The 16374-nt window shown below is 43.6% G+C and overlaps 1 long non-coding RNA gene across 2 annotated transcripts in view; it reads right to left on the bottom strand.

Moving 5' to 3' along the window:
- The window catches only part of LOC106738487 (uncharacterized), a 22558-nt gene continuing 6184 nt past the window's right edge, over positions 1 to 16374 (bottom strand). For both annotated transcript variants that reach the window (XR_009461128.1, XR_002093052.2), the window contains exons 3-4: positions 9445 to 9543; positions 1 to 6105 (exon numbers count right to left, since the gene is read on the bottom strand). This is a non-coding gene — a long non-coding RNA (uncharacterized LOC106738487). The remainder of the gene's footprint in view (positions 6106 to 9444; positions 9544 to 16374) is intronic.

Here is a 16374-nt window from a genome sequence, read left to right on the forward strand (position 1 = left end):
CGAGTTACTATCTCATTTTATTTTAGCAAGATAAAACTAGTAAGAAACAGGGTTAAATGTTATCTACACTACTAGAGTACAGAGAGCATTGAACATATTGGGCTATAAAATAAATCTGAGTGCCATCATCACACAGATTTTATAACACACTGTGCTGACAAACAACTTGCTTCAAGCAATATACGTTTAATAGCAAAGACTCAAAATAAAGCACTAAAGTAAACTAAATTTAGCAGAAACAGCTCCTGAAATTAAATAGGTTGAGCTAAGTGTGACAGCTATGGAAAACCACTTTCTGATAACATCTCTTCCGGGGTAACATTCAAGTAAAAATTGATTGAGGAGAGGTTGTATCTTCTTATGGAAAGTTCTCTGCTGTTAAACAAATTTTAATGAGCTGGCCAGAATTTTTGCCACACATGCTCAGAGAGAACATATACTTGTAAATATCCTTTCAGCAAGCCACAGGGGTAAACCACGGAAAATTTAGACAGAAATTGAAATTTAACAATGGAACAAAGCATTGTATTTTTGAAAATGATTATAGGAGCTTTGTATAGCATGACAATATTTTAAAGTAAAATAAAATATGCTCAATGTAATTATCTAAGTTGATGCTCAATTTGGATTTAGACATAAATAGAGACTTTATGAGTGATGACATAAATAAACCTTTAGCCTTTATCTATATGTCAGCAGGATGAAAAAAAATTAAAGTTTAAGGAAATATTTAAATGAAACAGATAAAAACAGGAATTAAGGTACAATCTCTTCATCCAAGTCAATAAATTTAACAAATATTTTGGACAGAATAGGGAAAGAATGTAGTGAGAAAGGTATAGAGTCATTTGGAAATTAAATGATTAGGTGGTGAAAGTTGAACTATGTGAAAAGTGAAGACAAAAAATTAAGAAGGGGTTGCGGCAGGCAGCTAAAGTGTCTTGGTCTTTCATTCATTTTGTGAGTATATGATATAATCTGATATTGAAGTTGGAAAGTTAGAAAGTAAAATAGCAAAGAATGAAATTAAGGAGTGCCATATTTTCTGGCCTAACACACCCCCAAATTTGAGACGCACTTTGTTTTGTGAAGACAGAATGAAGATAAAAAGATTTTCACAGTAGTAGTAGTAGTTGTTCTAGTAAAGGCTGTAAGTAAATGCGGTAAGAATGACATTAAAATTATATGTAATATATTAACATTATATGATTTATGATCGTAACAGGGGGCAATCAGGGCCAGTCTGCCATTGGTCCACCCACCTGTTTCTGGGCCAACCTCCCGCCTCCTCATTTGCCATGCTTTGATGATAATTATGGTGTTAATTAGGCAGGAGACTGCCCATTCTTGCCCCAATGTCAGGGGGTGCTATCTGGGGCTCTGTTCCTCCCCTACACCACAGCCCAAGCCTCGCAGATGGCATCCAGGTGACAATGCTCCTGGCTTACAGCCAGACCAAGCTTAGCCCTCATTGTCAGGCCTCAGACACGTGCGCATTCATACCGCCCTCCTCTCACAGGGTCTCTTTCACACACCAACAATTTGTACCACCTTGCTCCCTCTTGGAGCAGGCCCCTTTCGCCATAGGCTTTACTTAGCACACATGTTGGGTGGCAGACGTACCATCTTTTGGGCCTCTCCCGCAACCCTCACTGGGGTAGTGGCCAGCCAATTACCCAAGCAGGTCCAAGCTTGCCCTGGTGCCTCCCAAGGCAATTCTATACACACACACACACACACACACACACACACACACACACACTGGGCTCCCAGCCCTCTGGTTTCCCTTCACTGGGGCTTCTCATCTCTACCCCCTCCCCTCAGGGAATGCAGGGCTTCCCTCCCCAGGGGGGGCTCAGGTGGCCATAGCTGTGCCTGGCCCCATCTGGGTCTTACACTGTCCTTGGGCTCAGGTGGCCATAGCTGTGCCTGGCCCCGTTGTACCCACAGTGTTGTGGGGGCTGGGGTTAAGATGCCCCAACCCACCTTTCACCAGGGTGGTAACTGGCCTGGCATTTCCTGGGGGCTCCCGCACCACTGGGAGCCCCCGCACCACTGGGAGCCCCACCAGGCCACCCACTCCTGGCAGGGTGTAGTTTTAGGTCATGCCCAGAACCAGGAGCCTCCAAATCATCACCTTAAGCTCCTGCCCTTAGTTCCAAGATGTTTCATACAGACTTACAGCCAGGCAACACTCCTGCCTGGCCTGCAGGCAGCGAGCTGCTCTGTTTATATAGGCGGCCAGAGTTCTAAAATGGCTGCCCGTAATCAAGCACCTGCCAGCTGTTTGGCTCAGCCCTTGAAGTGGCAGGCACCAACAGTGCCCTGCCACAATGATTGTTGGTAAAAACATACAGTAAGATTACACATACTGCCAGTATAAACAAAATTAAAACAAAACAGTGTCTGACACCAAAAAATTCATAAAATGAGGCAATATATAATAGCAAAATATAAAAATAAAAATGGGAATTTTACTTGATTTTGACACTTATTATTTGTGTAAATAATGCAAATACAGCTAGGGAGTATAAAACAAGCTGTAAGTTATTAGAGAGGAGCAAATTTTTTTTCTTCAGTTTTCCACCAATTGAGGTATTTATTTTCCTCTTATTTCTTCAAAGAATGAGTAAGATCACAAATAGGGATATAAATTATCTATCTCAAGGGTTGGCCAGCCTGTGCCTGGCACAGGCAGCCTCTATATGTGGCATGCAACAGAACAGAGAAGGGACAGGCAGCACAGCGACAAATCAAACAGGGAGCAGAAAGCAGGCCAGCACATCCGGCAGGGAAGGCCCTTGTAGAGGGTGAAGGGCTAATTTGTGATACACCTGGCCCTCACTAGTCCGTCTCATTCTTTCCACAAGAACGTATCCTTGTCTGTATATGGGGGTCTAACACCACCTCTCAGAACAACTGCACATCTCATTTGAGTGAACTGCAGTATAGTAATGCAGTCTTGTTCTTTGTAGCTTTGTACCCCAGGTATTTAAGGTATTTTTATTTTCATTCTATCTTCACAAAACAAGGTGTGTGTCTTAAATTTGAGGGGGGGGGGGTGTTATTCAAGAAAATTAGTCTCAGAAAAGGAGAAGTTTGAGAATATTTCACTGCCAGCATATCTGTCTGCATGCTGGCATCTTTAATTTGTAAATCTGTATCATTTTAAATATAGGGGTAATATTGGGTCAGTAACTGTCAGCATGTTTTCTAGGCCATTTGTCTGGAGGAATATATAATTATTATTTAACCTTCCAAATAAGGTTTTATTTGGATGAGTACAGGCTTCTGAAATGTACTTCTTAAGGCATCTGACAAGGGTACAGGATCTAATATTTATCCAATAATTTGGAGTTCTTAATTGAACTAAAGGGCTAACAGATTGTCATTGCCACTGCCAAAAACCACTGTCAGTTCAGCAATGGTTGCAATGGGGTTAAACCTCTAGCCTTTGGTAGAGCAGCAAACTCTGTCTATCCTCCATTATGCAGGGAGGAAGCCAGCTCCTTGTAGCCATTCCAGTGTCCCCATGCCTCCATTCTGCACAAATATACCAGCGCCTTGTTTAGCCTGCCCTCCCCAGTTTTGGATGACTAATTTTGTGGGGCAAATGTGTGCATGGTATGCAAGCTAATATGCTAAATACATGTAATTAATACATAAGATATCTACTATTAAACTTTTAAACCAAATGGGTGCTAAGCATTAAACTCAAATTTTAAATTTGTGGAGTCCAAATATGCAGTCAACAGAAGCAGGCTATCCAGTGAGCAATCAGCATACAAAATGCCAAGGTTTTCTTTCATTTCCCATATCTGTATCTGTAGATGTTCCCTCACAAAATGAACTCAGCCTGAGTATCATTGTAACATCTATTAAATCAGAACTGATGGTAGAAGTGATTTTTTATTAAACCAACTAGATTTTGCAAAAACATGTCTTTAATTGCAACATCTATGTCACTCTCTAAAGCAGGGGTCAGCAATGTTTTCTGGCTGTGGACTGGAAAGATCCCACTCAGGTCTGAGACATGCCAGAACTAGGACCAAGCTGCCTCTGCCACTTTTCTCCATTGCCCAGCTGCAGCATGGTATGGGCAGAGCAGAGCACCTCCACCACTAAAGCCTCCTCCCCGCTTCTCCCTCTCTCTGCTGAATGCCACTGAAGCCACAGCTCCACACGCTAGTAGTTCCAAGGGCTCTATGGGCAAGATCCGGCCTGCAGGCCATGGGTTGTTGATCATGCTCTAAAGAAAGCAATTTAACTCCGCACATCAGAACTGTTTGGTGCCCAAGTACTGCAGCACGTGCAACACACTCTGGGACATGGCTCACAATTCTGAGAGCTAAACTTTGTGCTACCAGCCCAAGAACTAACCATTAAGTTGATGCAATAACCTCAACTCAGCAATTTCTTGTTTCTTGTTTCCCAGACACTATTACATCATTTACAGCCAAAGTATGAGCTATCTGAAAATGTTTTGCAACAGAGTGAAAGAGCAGCTGCTTGTTTCTAGCTATCTACTTAACCCCTCAAACAAGGATCAAAACTACCCTATTTAGGTTTAGCTCAACTATTCAGGGTCTATGCATGTGCAGTGCAAAGGGTTGGAAGGAGTGAAGTCTACCTCTGTAACAACTTCCCCTCTTCCCTTGGCTTTCTTTTCAGTTTACAGATTGAAAGAGCAGCCAGTGACTGTCCATATCCATCTGCCTGGAGTGCTGGAAATGCTCTATCGCTAAGCTTTATTCCCTAATATGCACAAGAAGGAAATGAAATCAAAGCCAAACAAGAAGGAAATCAAAGGCGGAACATTAACCAAGAGTAAAAGAAAAGTTGTATTTTTTCTGTCCTCAAAGAAAATCCTGTATTGGAATCTATTGAGGCCTATTCTACAAGCTTCCTAAGGCCTTCTGTTATACCTCCTGGGCAGAGACATACATATAAAGCTGAGAGCAGATATAGTTTCTGCCTTTGGGAAAACTGTAAAAACCTGTCATTGAAATATTGTAATAATATTACAATAGTGGTATTTGTTGCATTTCTGTGGGCCTTGTTACACTTTATATTGTGAGCCACCCAAATATTGATCAGTGTTAGTGCTAGCTCAAGTTTGGAGCAGTCACACTTTGGGCCAGCAGGGGCCTGGAGGGCTGAAAGGCAAGAATCCTCCCCCAGGCCCAATCCAGGCTTCTCCCCTGCTTTCCCCTGGGGCCTTACTTACTTGTGGCTGCTGGTGCTGTCTGTCCTAAGGGAGCAAGCATGGAAGGGTTAACCTGCCGGCTGGGCTGCTACTGTTTCCCAGCTGCTGCTTTTCTGGCCCAGAGAGCAGCAGGGGCAGTGGCCAGGCAGACAGTGTAAGTCTTCCCTGCTTGCTCCCCTGGGCAGACAGCAGTGGCACCAGCTGGAAGTCAGTGGGGCAGAGATCTGGGGTGCAGGAACTGGGCTCAATCTGGGTCAGCTGGGGAGAGGGGATGGGTGAGGTGTTTACACTATGGTGCAGCCACTCTAGTGCAATACAAGCTGGGTAGCACTGATCAGATAATCTTGATCTGGACTGCCATGATTTTTCTATTTACATCTTCACTGACTGCCAGTCTTGCATGCATACCAGCCCAGCCCCTGGCTTCTTTACTATCCAGGAAGAATACACCCCAACTGCAGAGGCTTCTTCAGCCTGACAAAGGGTTTTTAAACCTCAAAATGCTAAGAATTTTTTTTCCAACTTTTTAAGTTGGTCTAATAAAAGATACCAGATTCACCCAAAGAACCTTGTCTGCCTGAGATTTTGAGCTGTATAAGCAACAAGTGCTTAAAACCAGTTTCAGTTGTTAATGTGTGGACAATCTAGGTCTTAAGAGCTCCAGGAGATGCCCAAAATTTCTGTGTAACAAAGCCCTATTTTAGAACTTCCTGGTACCAACATATTGCATATGCCATATACTCTGGGAAATAACTCATGGTTTTGAGATCTTAAGAACTTTATGCTAGACCCCCAAAAGAATTGTTTGACACAATATCTTCTTCTTGGCTTTTTCTTACTTCTGTTCCTGGTTCTGCCAGAGATTAGTGTTCAGCTTCAAATGGCTTCAGTCTTCTGGGCTTGTTTCCACATGTATATGGAAGAAAACATGGATGAAAAGGTCAATTATTCTGCTTACCTCTTTGAAGTGTAATGATGATGCTTACTATGTTCTTGTTAAATTAGTATAATTTGGCTAAGAAGGGCTTGAAGAAACTTCCTCAAAATCCTTTTATACAAGCTATGTTCGAGTGATGGAAGGCACCAAAGTATGCGTGTCCTAATCTTGATAGATCACATTACATTTAATAAGCTACCACATTTACTAGTACCGTTTTACTATATAAAAATGTTCATGTTTATATTTCTTGTCTGTATTTTAAAAATCACATTAAGAAACATATTATCTTCCATTTTTATATGAATATATACTGTGTGTATACATATATTTATATAGTAACATATATACATATTGGCTGTGTGTAGACAAAATGAGGGGCATGTGTGTATGACACTTTAAAGTGGGTTAAATGTTTTTGCACCACTTCAATGGTGTTGGTGTTTATACATGTTGGTGCCATATTGTGTAGTAATTCCAGCTGATGTAGCAAATTCAGCGGCATAACACACCTTAAATGACTTTGGGCACAGCAACCTAAAGTTTGCTGCCTTATGACTGCAGAGCAAAGCACCAGGCTCTGTACAGCTCAGGGGCTCTGCAGAAAGCCTGTGCAGGCAGCCTAGCAGCAGCCCAGGAAGGCAGGCTCCACCCAAGAAAAAAATAAAGCAGCGATTTTTTTTTTTCCCCTTTTTCTTTCTCCTGGAGCCTGCCTGCGCTGCATGGAGGCCTGGTGCTTCCCTCTGCAGCTGCGCTGCTCCCTGGGACAGCCCGAGCCAGGTGCCTGCAGGCAGGTGCTGCCGGAGGTGTGGGGGTAGGGTCACTGCTGCTGTGGAGGGAAGCACCAGCCCCCGCAGCCCAGGGACTGCTCCACCCACCGGCAGCTCACCCTCCCCTCCCCTCTGCCAGACAGGCAGGTAAATGCACAAGTGTGTGCACAACCCAGGGGTTTAAAGGGCCCTAAACTGAAGCAGCATTTTCAAAAAACCACTGCTTCTTCAATTTAGGGCCCCCGTTTTGTCTACACATGCCAGTCTATGCTGACATATGTCTGCAGACACTATAGGATTATAGCGCAGCATAAAGTTAAAATATGCATATGTGATTTAAATTACATGCTTGTCTTCATTTTTAGCTAAAAACTTCTATACACAAAACCCTACAGTTCTGTGCAAACCTCAAAAATCAGGCAAAAAAAGTCTTTGTTCATGGTTTTTTTCCCCTATGCCTTGTTATCCAACTCTTAGGCACAGTTTTTTTAGCTATGCAGCAAATGCACTTTTGTTTCCACATGCATATGATAACAATTAGAAAACCTCTCTCTCAAAGATATCTTTAACAAGGGAAGCTAACTTTGAAGGGCATGGGTTGAGTTGTTGCAAATTTAGTCCATTTTCCTAGGTGATTGGAGTATATTACTAGAAGCTAGACTTGCTAGGAAATATAAAAGGCAATTTATTCTTGTACAGGTGGATTTTGTTAGTAGCTGGTTCTTTGACATTTCTGGGTAGAAAGCTTGTGAAACAGATGCTTACCTGTAAAGAACAGAAGTCCAGTGGGTGACAAGCTCTAGTATGGAGGGCTCCTGAGGCTTGGGAGCTACAACTGGAAAGCCTTTGGGAGGGAGCTCAGTATACACTAAATAAAACCCACAATAAACTGAGGGGCTCCTCCACTTTATCACCCAGGATTCTTTTCAGAAAACATTGTTGAAGTGTGTGTTTTTTACCACGTGCATTGTGCATGTCTCTCCTGAAATCCAACTATATCAATTGAATAATATCCTGTATTTTTGTTTTGTTTCAATTGAAATGTAGTTGCCACAATCCACCTGCAGGATTTATGTTGTGGTTATCTGGTAAGGACTGATGGCTTATGTAGGTCTTAAACCAGCCTGGAGTATCCCTGTGAAAGGCTTATGGTGGCTTCAACTCTGTAACCAAAGCTGTTTCTGAAAAGATGGGCAGGATTACCAAGGGAAATACTTAGTATGAAGCCTCATCCTTTAGAACAGGGGTGTCAGTGATGGCCTGTGGCTGTATCCAGCCAATAAAGCTGTTTCACTCAGGCCAAGGGACTCCTAGAGGGATCAGGAATTCAGAGGTAAGGTGGGCAGGGCCTACATGTCAGTGTTGGGGGGGGGGGGGGGGGTGAAGAAGAAGAGTTGAGATAGTGTGGAAGTCAGACTATCTACTAGGTAAGTCACAGTTACATCATCTGGATAAAATGAGAGCAGTGTCATCTCTTACCTCCTTACTTCATTTTGTGCATGAACTAAATTAGTTTATGTATGCAAGTGATCTGTACTGTTGTTGGGAGTTCCACTTTGCTTAAGAAAAGGGCTGTCTGTGCACATGGGTCAAATTGCTATAAAACCCCTATCCACAATGGAACTTAGTCAGGAATTAAGTTGATATAGTTGTTCTTAAGAAATTGTTCCTAAATATCAGTTTTGGAGCTTTCCAAAAGGTAAGGTTAATAAAAATAGTTCTTCCATTATTCTTAATTAGGAAATCCATACCAGGTGTTACAGGGTAGAAGGAGGTATAGAAGTCTTTTAGGAAGAAATGTTAAACAGCAGCTGGGCAATAGTCATGCTAAATGAAAGCTATATTGTATTGCAACACCAGCTCTGTTCTGGAAATAAGATCTATATGATAGGAGCACTATGATCCAAATATTGACAATGAAGATAACTTCTGCAAGCTGTTGAAGTATTAGTACTCTGACTTGGTAAGTGAGAGCTGGCATAACCCGAGGCCATTACTTGGACTAGCAGAACTGAAAAAAAAAAAAAAAAAACCATCAAGAAAAGATGGTATCTGGGGCATTTCTCTAATACTTATTTTATTTTGGTTCTTATACGATCCTTATAAACAATAAAAACCGAGTGCTTGGCAGAAAAGCAGTAAGTGATGAAGTAGCATCTGCCACGTGGGGTGAAGTGAATTCTTGCTTCCAGTCTCAAAAAACAAGTTATGAGGAAAGCTGTTTCTCCAACCATGCATGGCTTATAAGAGGAAAAGTGAGGTAAGAGAAGTCTGCAGTGTATATATGACTTGGAATAGGAGATGGTGAGACTTGTGGCAATGCTTTGTTTCTGTTCTTTTAACTTTAAAAGTCTCTTGCAATCTAAGAAATTATGCAATGACTGTGTAAATGATGGTCTGCAACTATACCCAGTTTGGCGTCATCAGCAAACTTGATGAGCATCCACTTGATCCCACTATCCAAATCATTAAAGACACCAAACAACATCAGACCCAGGGTAGACCCTTGGAGAATCTCACTTGATACCTACCTCCTCCCAATTAGATACTGAGCCACAGATGAGCATCCATTGAGTACAATAATCCAGCCAGTTGATATCCGCTTGATAGTACTTCCATCTAATCCCAATCTTATTAATGAGAATGTCATGAGAGGTAGTGTTAAAAGCTTTGCTGAAATCAAGGTATATCACATCCACTGCTTCTCCACCCCCTCTCCATCCATAGAGCCTGGTACCTAATCATAGAAGGGAATCAGGTTGGTCAGGTATGACATACTCTTGATGAATCCAGGCTGGCTGTTCCCAGTTACCTTATTCTCTTCTAGGTGCTTCACAATAGATTGCTTGAGGAATCTAGGACCCATCTTTTCAGGCACTTAGAAGATCTGAGGAATTACAGATCTGACCTTTTTCTTAAAGATAGGCACTATATTTGCCTGTTACCAATTTTCTGGCACCTCAGCAGACCTCTGTGAATTCTCAAAGGGAAAGCTAATGGCTCTGAAGTTAGCTCAGCCAATTCCTTCAGTACTCTAGTTTGTATCCCACCTAGTCCTGCTAACTTGAAAACATTTATCTCCAAGTAATGTTCCCTATCCTGTTCTTTCATTACTTTAGGCTGTTTGTCTCCTTCCCTATCTTTTCGGCCAACTGTGCTCATTATCTGGTAGCTGACTATTTGTGAAGACTGGAGTAAAAAAAAAAAGAGGAGAGGCATTAAATACTTCAGCCTCCTCTACATCATCCATAACTAGATTGCCTTCTGCATTTCATAAGAGACTTTTGCTCATCCTCTTATTTGCAATATATTTGTAGAATTCTTTTGTATTGCCTTTTATATTCTTTGCCAGTTGCATCTCAATTTGTGCCTTGGCCTTCCTAATTTTTCCCTCTACATTCTCATGCCAGGTTATGACCAGGTGTCACAGGATAGGGTCCTCAAGGACAGCCATGATCTCCTAAGGCCCCTCAACCATGCCAATTTGGCCCAGTGGGCACCCTCAGTTCTCGCCCACCACATCTTTGATAGAAAATATAAGATAGGGAGGCTGCCTTTAAGTCCTCTTGGACACAGTTTGATGGACCCTCTGAACCCCGTGGGCTCCCAGACCCCTTGTAGGTCTTGTTTCACAATGGGCATCTTGGGGGCACCCTAGCTTTATGGGCTATATGCATGGCTCCAGATGCCCCTTTACCACACCCCAAGCCTCACAGATAATACTGGCAGTATCTTGCTTTGGCCTTGTTATAATTCAGCCCCTTGTTCCCACCCCACAGATACCGTGCTGTCTCTGGCACTGGGGTCCCCACATTGCTGTGGGCCCCCAGTGAGGCCTCCTCCTTTCCCAAATAACCTTACCCAAACTACCAGTCTTATAAAACAGCAAACAAAACATAAGTCCCTGCGCTATAATATAGCGCAAGCTACATAAAGTGTGCTCAGCCCCTCTACATTACCCAGAGCAGACCTCAGTCAGGCCTCCACTTACTCCAGGAGGATTCCTTGTCCATCAGCAGAAAACTGCCTCATTGTCTCCATCCTGGGGTTTATATGGGCCCAGGCCCCTGCCCCTTCCGGCCTGCTGACCAGGTGCAGGTGGAGACTAGTTTCCTCATTAGCTGGTTCCCATGGCAACCTGCACCTGGGCTCCTGTCTGGCTCTTTGGTCTCTTCCCAGGCAGTTTCTGCTCTTTTAGGAGCAGGCACCTAAGTGCTCTGTGACACCAGGTTTTCAAGTTTTTTAGGATTCCTTTTTGAGTTTCTAGTCATTGATGTCTAGACAGGCTGATCTCCTGTTCCACTTCCCATTCTTCCATTACATCAGGATAGCTTGTTTCTGCACCCTTAATACGACCTCCTTAAAGGATAGCTAGTTCTTCTGGACTCCTTTTGCCCTCAGACTTGGCTCCTAAGGGATTGTGTCCACCAGTCTCCTAAGTTCTCCTTTCTGAAATCCAGTGTCTCTATTTCCTGCTCTCCTTTCATCCTTCCCTTAGGATCCTTAACTCTATCACTGTCACCCAGCTTACTTTTCGCCTACCTTCTTGGGTGCATTCTAAGTGCTCTGGTACCCCTGTTACCAATCCCCAGCTCCCCTACGGCTGATACATAGTAGGCTACTACTGATATGTAGTACATATTTCTGGAATACTCAATATACAGTAATTCAAGGGTAAAGGGTAATAATGCTACATGGCCCTTGGAATCCTCTTGCCTGATTGTACTTGTTCAGTTTCATTATTCTATGTATTGGGTAGGTTTAGGATAAGCTTAGAGTATTAGTGGTATGTATCATTTTTACCCATGAATCTATTACAGGGTCTGTTTCTCTCTTGGGGATTGCTGATAAGTTAATTTCAGGGTAATTTAGACAATGCGGCCTACTTACAGCATGGACACATTTTTCTTTCATATTGTGTCAGTATAACGTATACATAAAAATCCTATTAGAGAAAGAACCCTGTCCTTATGATGAGGCTAACATGCCATTTTGATAAGTGTAATGGCTGTTGTATATGTTAACTTCAGAAGTGAGGTTTTGAGTTTATTTTTTTTCTTTCTTAAATTTAAGGGAAGGGACTAGAGTTGCCAACAGACAAACTATAGAAGATTATTCTTGGAGGACTACTTGAACTGGTTTAACAGAAATCTGCCCAGCCCAGTGGTTATGCATAGAATTTATTAACGTTAGGGGGGAGGGGGATCAAGGGGCACATCTAAGATACCTTATAAACAAAGAATGATCCTACATGGCCTTTTGTTCTGGGAGCCTGTAGTAGGAGACCCTTACACTTCTGACGAAAGGAGAGAGCTGTATTGCAGAAGGTAGTCTGGGGAAAGGCAGCTTGCAGAAAGTATTGAGCTTTAGGACCAAGCATCTAATGAGAGGATTGAGAGCCCTTGCAGCAGATTTGGGGATTAGCGGAACCTGGGCCCTGTGTTCCAGATAGCCAGATCAGGTGACTGGAGGGGGAGGAGTCAAAGGCCATATAAGCCCAAGCACAGAGCTAAGAGGTTAGTTTACCCCAGATCTCTACAACTACAGGAGCTGTAAGTAGATAATAGTGAGAAATAAGGCTTGGGTGCTATGAAAGTTTGTGTGAGGGAGAGTACTGTTTTAGAAGTTGCCAGGGAAACACACCTGTAGTTTGAGGACTGTGTCCCAAAGGTGGATTTGGGGGCCTGATATACTTACCCTGGGCTCTAGTTTCAAACATTGAGCCAAGGGTAGGTGCTGTGAAAGGCAGCTGCTCTAAAACAGGTAAGAAGTAGAGGAGGCTGGCTGAGGTTGATGCCTGGGCACAGGCAGAAGAGGTTGGCTGGGGCTAGGTAGCCCAGATAAGAGTGAGACTAGGGCCAGGGCCTACTTAAGATGTGAGGATCAGGCAGATTAGCAGGGTTGAGTAAGACATGAAAGGCTGAACTCCAGTTCTCTGAAGGTAGCCTCCCTAAAAGATCTATTACCTTGAACATCAGGGTATGGTAGATGAGAAGGCAAGGCCAAATTTGGAGTCAGAGAAGTAGGGCTGGTGTAACAGTTGCTGCTGGAGGTATGCACTCTATTACAGAGCTGAAGTAGCATGCACAAGCAGCATAGGGGCCCTGGACTTCAAAATGGGCTACTACCTGGAGCTCACACTGGGACTATCTTGAAGACAAGTGATTCATAAAATCTGTAGGAGGTAAAAGGGTATGTGGTTGTGATACCATGGTTAGTGTGGTACACACTCTGTTCCTTATCAACAGGCCTGGTTCATGAGGAGAGGAAGCAATCTATCCATGTTCTTGAATCTTGTTGGTCTCTGCAGAAACAGAAAGCAGCAGCACCACTATCCTTTGATTGTGACTGTACTTGTGTGAAGGTACTGTTCTTGCCTAGCTCTTGTGCCAGGGCATAACAGGGGAAGAGATGCTGGTTCTGCCCTTGTGCCTCTGAACTCCACAGAGGCAATCTGGCCATTGGTATAAAGTCCAGTCTGCAAATGGATGCAAAGTTTATAAGGACATTTTTTTGAATCTTAGTCAGCCTTTTCAGCAGAGCCTCTTTTTTTTTTTTTTTTTTAAGACACTACATTGGCTCTGCAAGTTGCTTACATATGTTTTTGGTATACCAATCATAATATAAACAAAATAGCACCTGAGAGAGATGATGGTAGACAATCCAACCCTTAGAGGGGAGGGGGAAAAAAGCACAAGTTTACTTTGCCATTGGTACACACTACTTTACCTTCATCTATTAATCCCCTGTCCAGTAATTGAGTAAATACTGGTTTGTTTGTTTGGTTTTTTCCTTCAGGGATTCTTGATTTGCCTACTCTGGGACTTATGTCATCTGAGACCTGAATTACAACTTAAAACATCTTTAGACAATTTTAAGATGAAGAAAAATGAATTGATATTCATTTTTAATTTGACCCAGAAAAACTACTTACTAAGTTGTTTAAAGAACAAAATACTTGGCATCCTTGGAGATTGGGGGAAAAACTCATTGGAGCACCAGTTCAGGAGAGTATTCTTATTCAGAAAGGGCTCCTATATATGTGTGGGGAGCCTGCTCTGATGTGCTAGAACTCCAGCCCATCAGAGCAGACTTGATTAATCAAGTCTGCTGGAGCATCGAAACTAATGCACTCCAGTGACCTCCAGCATTACATGCATCAGTATCCCCATGCTGAAAAACGGTGGCAAGGTGCTTTAAACTAAAGCTCATAAAGTGACTGGGATGCTGATGCATGTGATGCTCTAGGCACTTTCAACTAGTAGAGGTCTCCGAGCTGCACTACTTAAAGCACTAGGGCTGTGCGAAACAGCACTGTTTCCTTTTGACTTCCATTTTGCTGATTTGATGGGGCAGTGTTTTGCTTTGAGTTTCACTTAATTTTGAAAGCACTGTTACATTTCATTTCGTCAAAACAGTTGTATTGTTTTGATGTTTTGCCCATATGCTATAATGGGGAAGCATGAACCTGCCTATAACTTTGTCATTTTGTGCCTGATTCGGATGGAACTTGCCACAAAGCCTGCCAAGTTTCAAGGAGATAGGTGCAGGGGTTTCTGGGAAACTGCACCTCAAACTGTTAAAAGCAAAACTTGCGTCACTTGTAAGTCTGAAGGCACAGAGAAAGCTCCGTTCAAACAATGCTGCCTTTTATGCTGTTTTTCCACCCCTCCCCCGGAGCACTGGGATGGGAAGGGACCTCAGGGAAAGATGACAGTCACTGGCCAGCTACACATGTCAATATCAGAGCAGTCCTTCATCCCCACTCCCTCACCTAAGTTTCTCCTTAGCTGCAAGCAAGCCCAGCTATGAAATGATTGAAGCCTTTTGTTTCATTTTGATTTCACTGTTTTGAGCTTGAAACGAGTCTAAACAGCATTGAAACCAAATGGCCGATGAAATTCGCACAGCCCTATAAAGCACCCCCAACCCCGATCGCATGTATAAACACCTAAGGTGTGCTTAACAAAAGTGCTTAAATGCATGCTTTGCTTGAATCTTTGTGTTTCATAGACGTTAGGGGCTGGAAGGTACCTTGTAGATCATCAGGTCCAGTCCCCCTGCACTAGGCAGGAAAAGACAACTGGGATCAAGTGACCCCAGCGAGGTGACTGTCCAGTAGGGCTGTGTGAACCTTCAGTAGCTGAATCTCTGAATCCGAATCTAATCGGGAGACCCTTTAATAAACTACTCATGAGGAGACCCTCATAAACTACTACAAGACCGTTTCAGGCTGGACATAAGGAACTTCTTTACTGTCCGAGCCCCCAAGGTCTGGAACAGCCTGCCACCGGAGGTGGTTCAAGCGCCTACATTGAACACCTTCAAGAGCAAACTGGATGCTTATCTTGCTGGGATCCTATGAACCCAGCTGACTTCCTGCCCTTTGGGCAGGGGGCTGGACTCGATGATCTTCCGAGGTCCCTTCCAGCCCTAATGTCTATGAATCTCTCCGAATTGATTAAGATTTCAATGATTCGGACATAGACATGGCTTTAAATGTTTTGTTTTTTTGTTTTGTTTTTTTTCTATATACCTCAAGGTACCAGGTGGCTTGTGAACGCTGAGATGGTGGGGTGGATGGATGGTTCCACTGGGGGGGGGGGGTCCCAGTGTCCTCTGTGGCAAAGCATGCGGGGGACCCTCCCCCTGGCTCAGTGACTGGTGCCTCCTGGGTCTGGGGGGGCACCTGGGGTCCCCCCCCACAGCCAATTGCTGAGTCAGGGGGAGTGTTGGGGGGGGGGTCCCCTGTGTGCTCTGCAGTGGACCCAGAAGTACTTCTGGTCCACCTCTAGGTCTGCCACCAAGCATGCATGTGGCATTGGTTGATGCATGCCAGTGTGATATTTGCACTGCTGGCCACTGCATTGCACTGCCAGCTCATATTCATGTGATGGTCAGTCACTACCCCTAGGTCCCTTTTGGCTGTGGTGCAAGTCAAATTGTCACCACCGAGCCTGTAAGTATGTTGGGGATTTGTCCCTAGATGGAGCACCTTTCACTTGAGTGTTGAACTTCATCTGGTTCTGGTTCACCCAACTCCAGCCTGTCTAGGTCTGCCTGCATCTGCAACCTATCTTCTGGCATGACCACAGTCCCCCATAACTTGGTGTTGTCTGCATCCTGACCAGTGGGCTTTTCACCCTCGCATCCAAATCACTGATAAGGATGTCGAAAAGCACTGGTCCAAGCACAGACCCCTGAGGGACACCACTAGCCACTTCTTGCCAGGATGACACTGATCCATTCATGAAAACTCTCTGGGTCCTACCATGCAGCTGATTTTCCACCCACTGTACTGCTGAGCAGTTAAGCCCACAATCTTCCAGTTTTTCCACAAGGATATTGTGGGATACTAGATCAAAAGCCTTTTGAAGTCTAGGTATATAATGTTGACCTTTTCTCCCATGTCCAGGCGGTGACAGACCTATTCATAGAAGGAGATGAGATTAGTAAGATAA

The sequence above is a fragment of the Alligator mississippiensis genome, chromosome 3, assembly GCF_030867095.1.
Source record: "Alligator mississippiensis isolate rAllMis1 chromosome 3, rAllMis1, whole genome shotgun sequence".
Taxonomy (NCBI): Eukaryota; Metazoa; Chordata; order Crocodylia; family Alligatoridae; genus Alligator; species Alligator mississippiensis.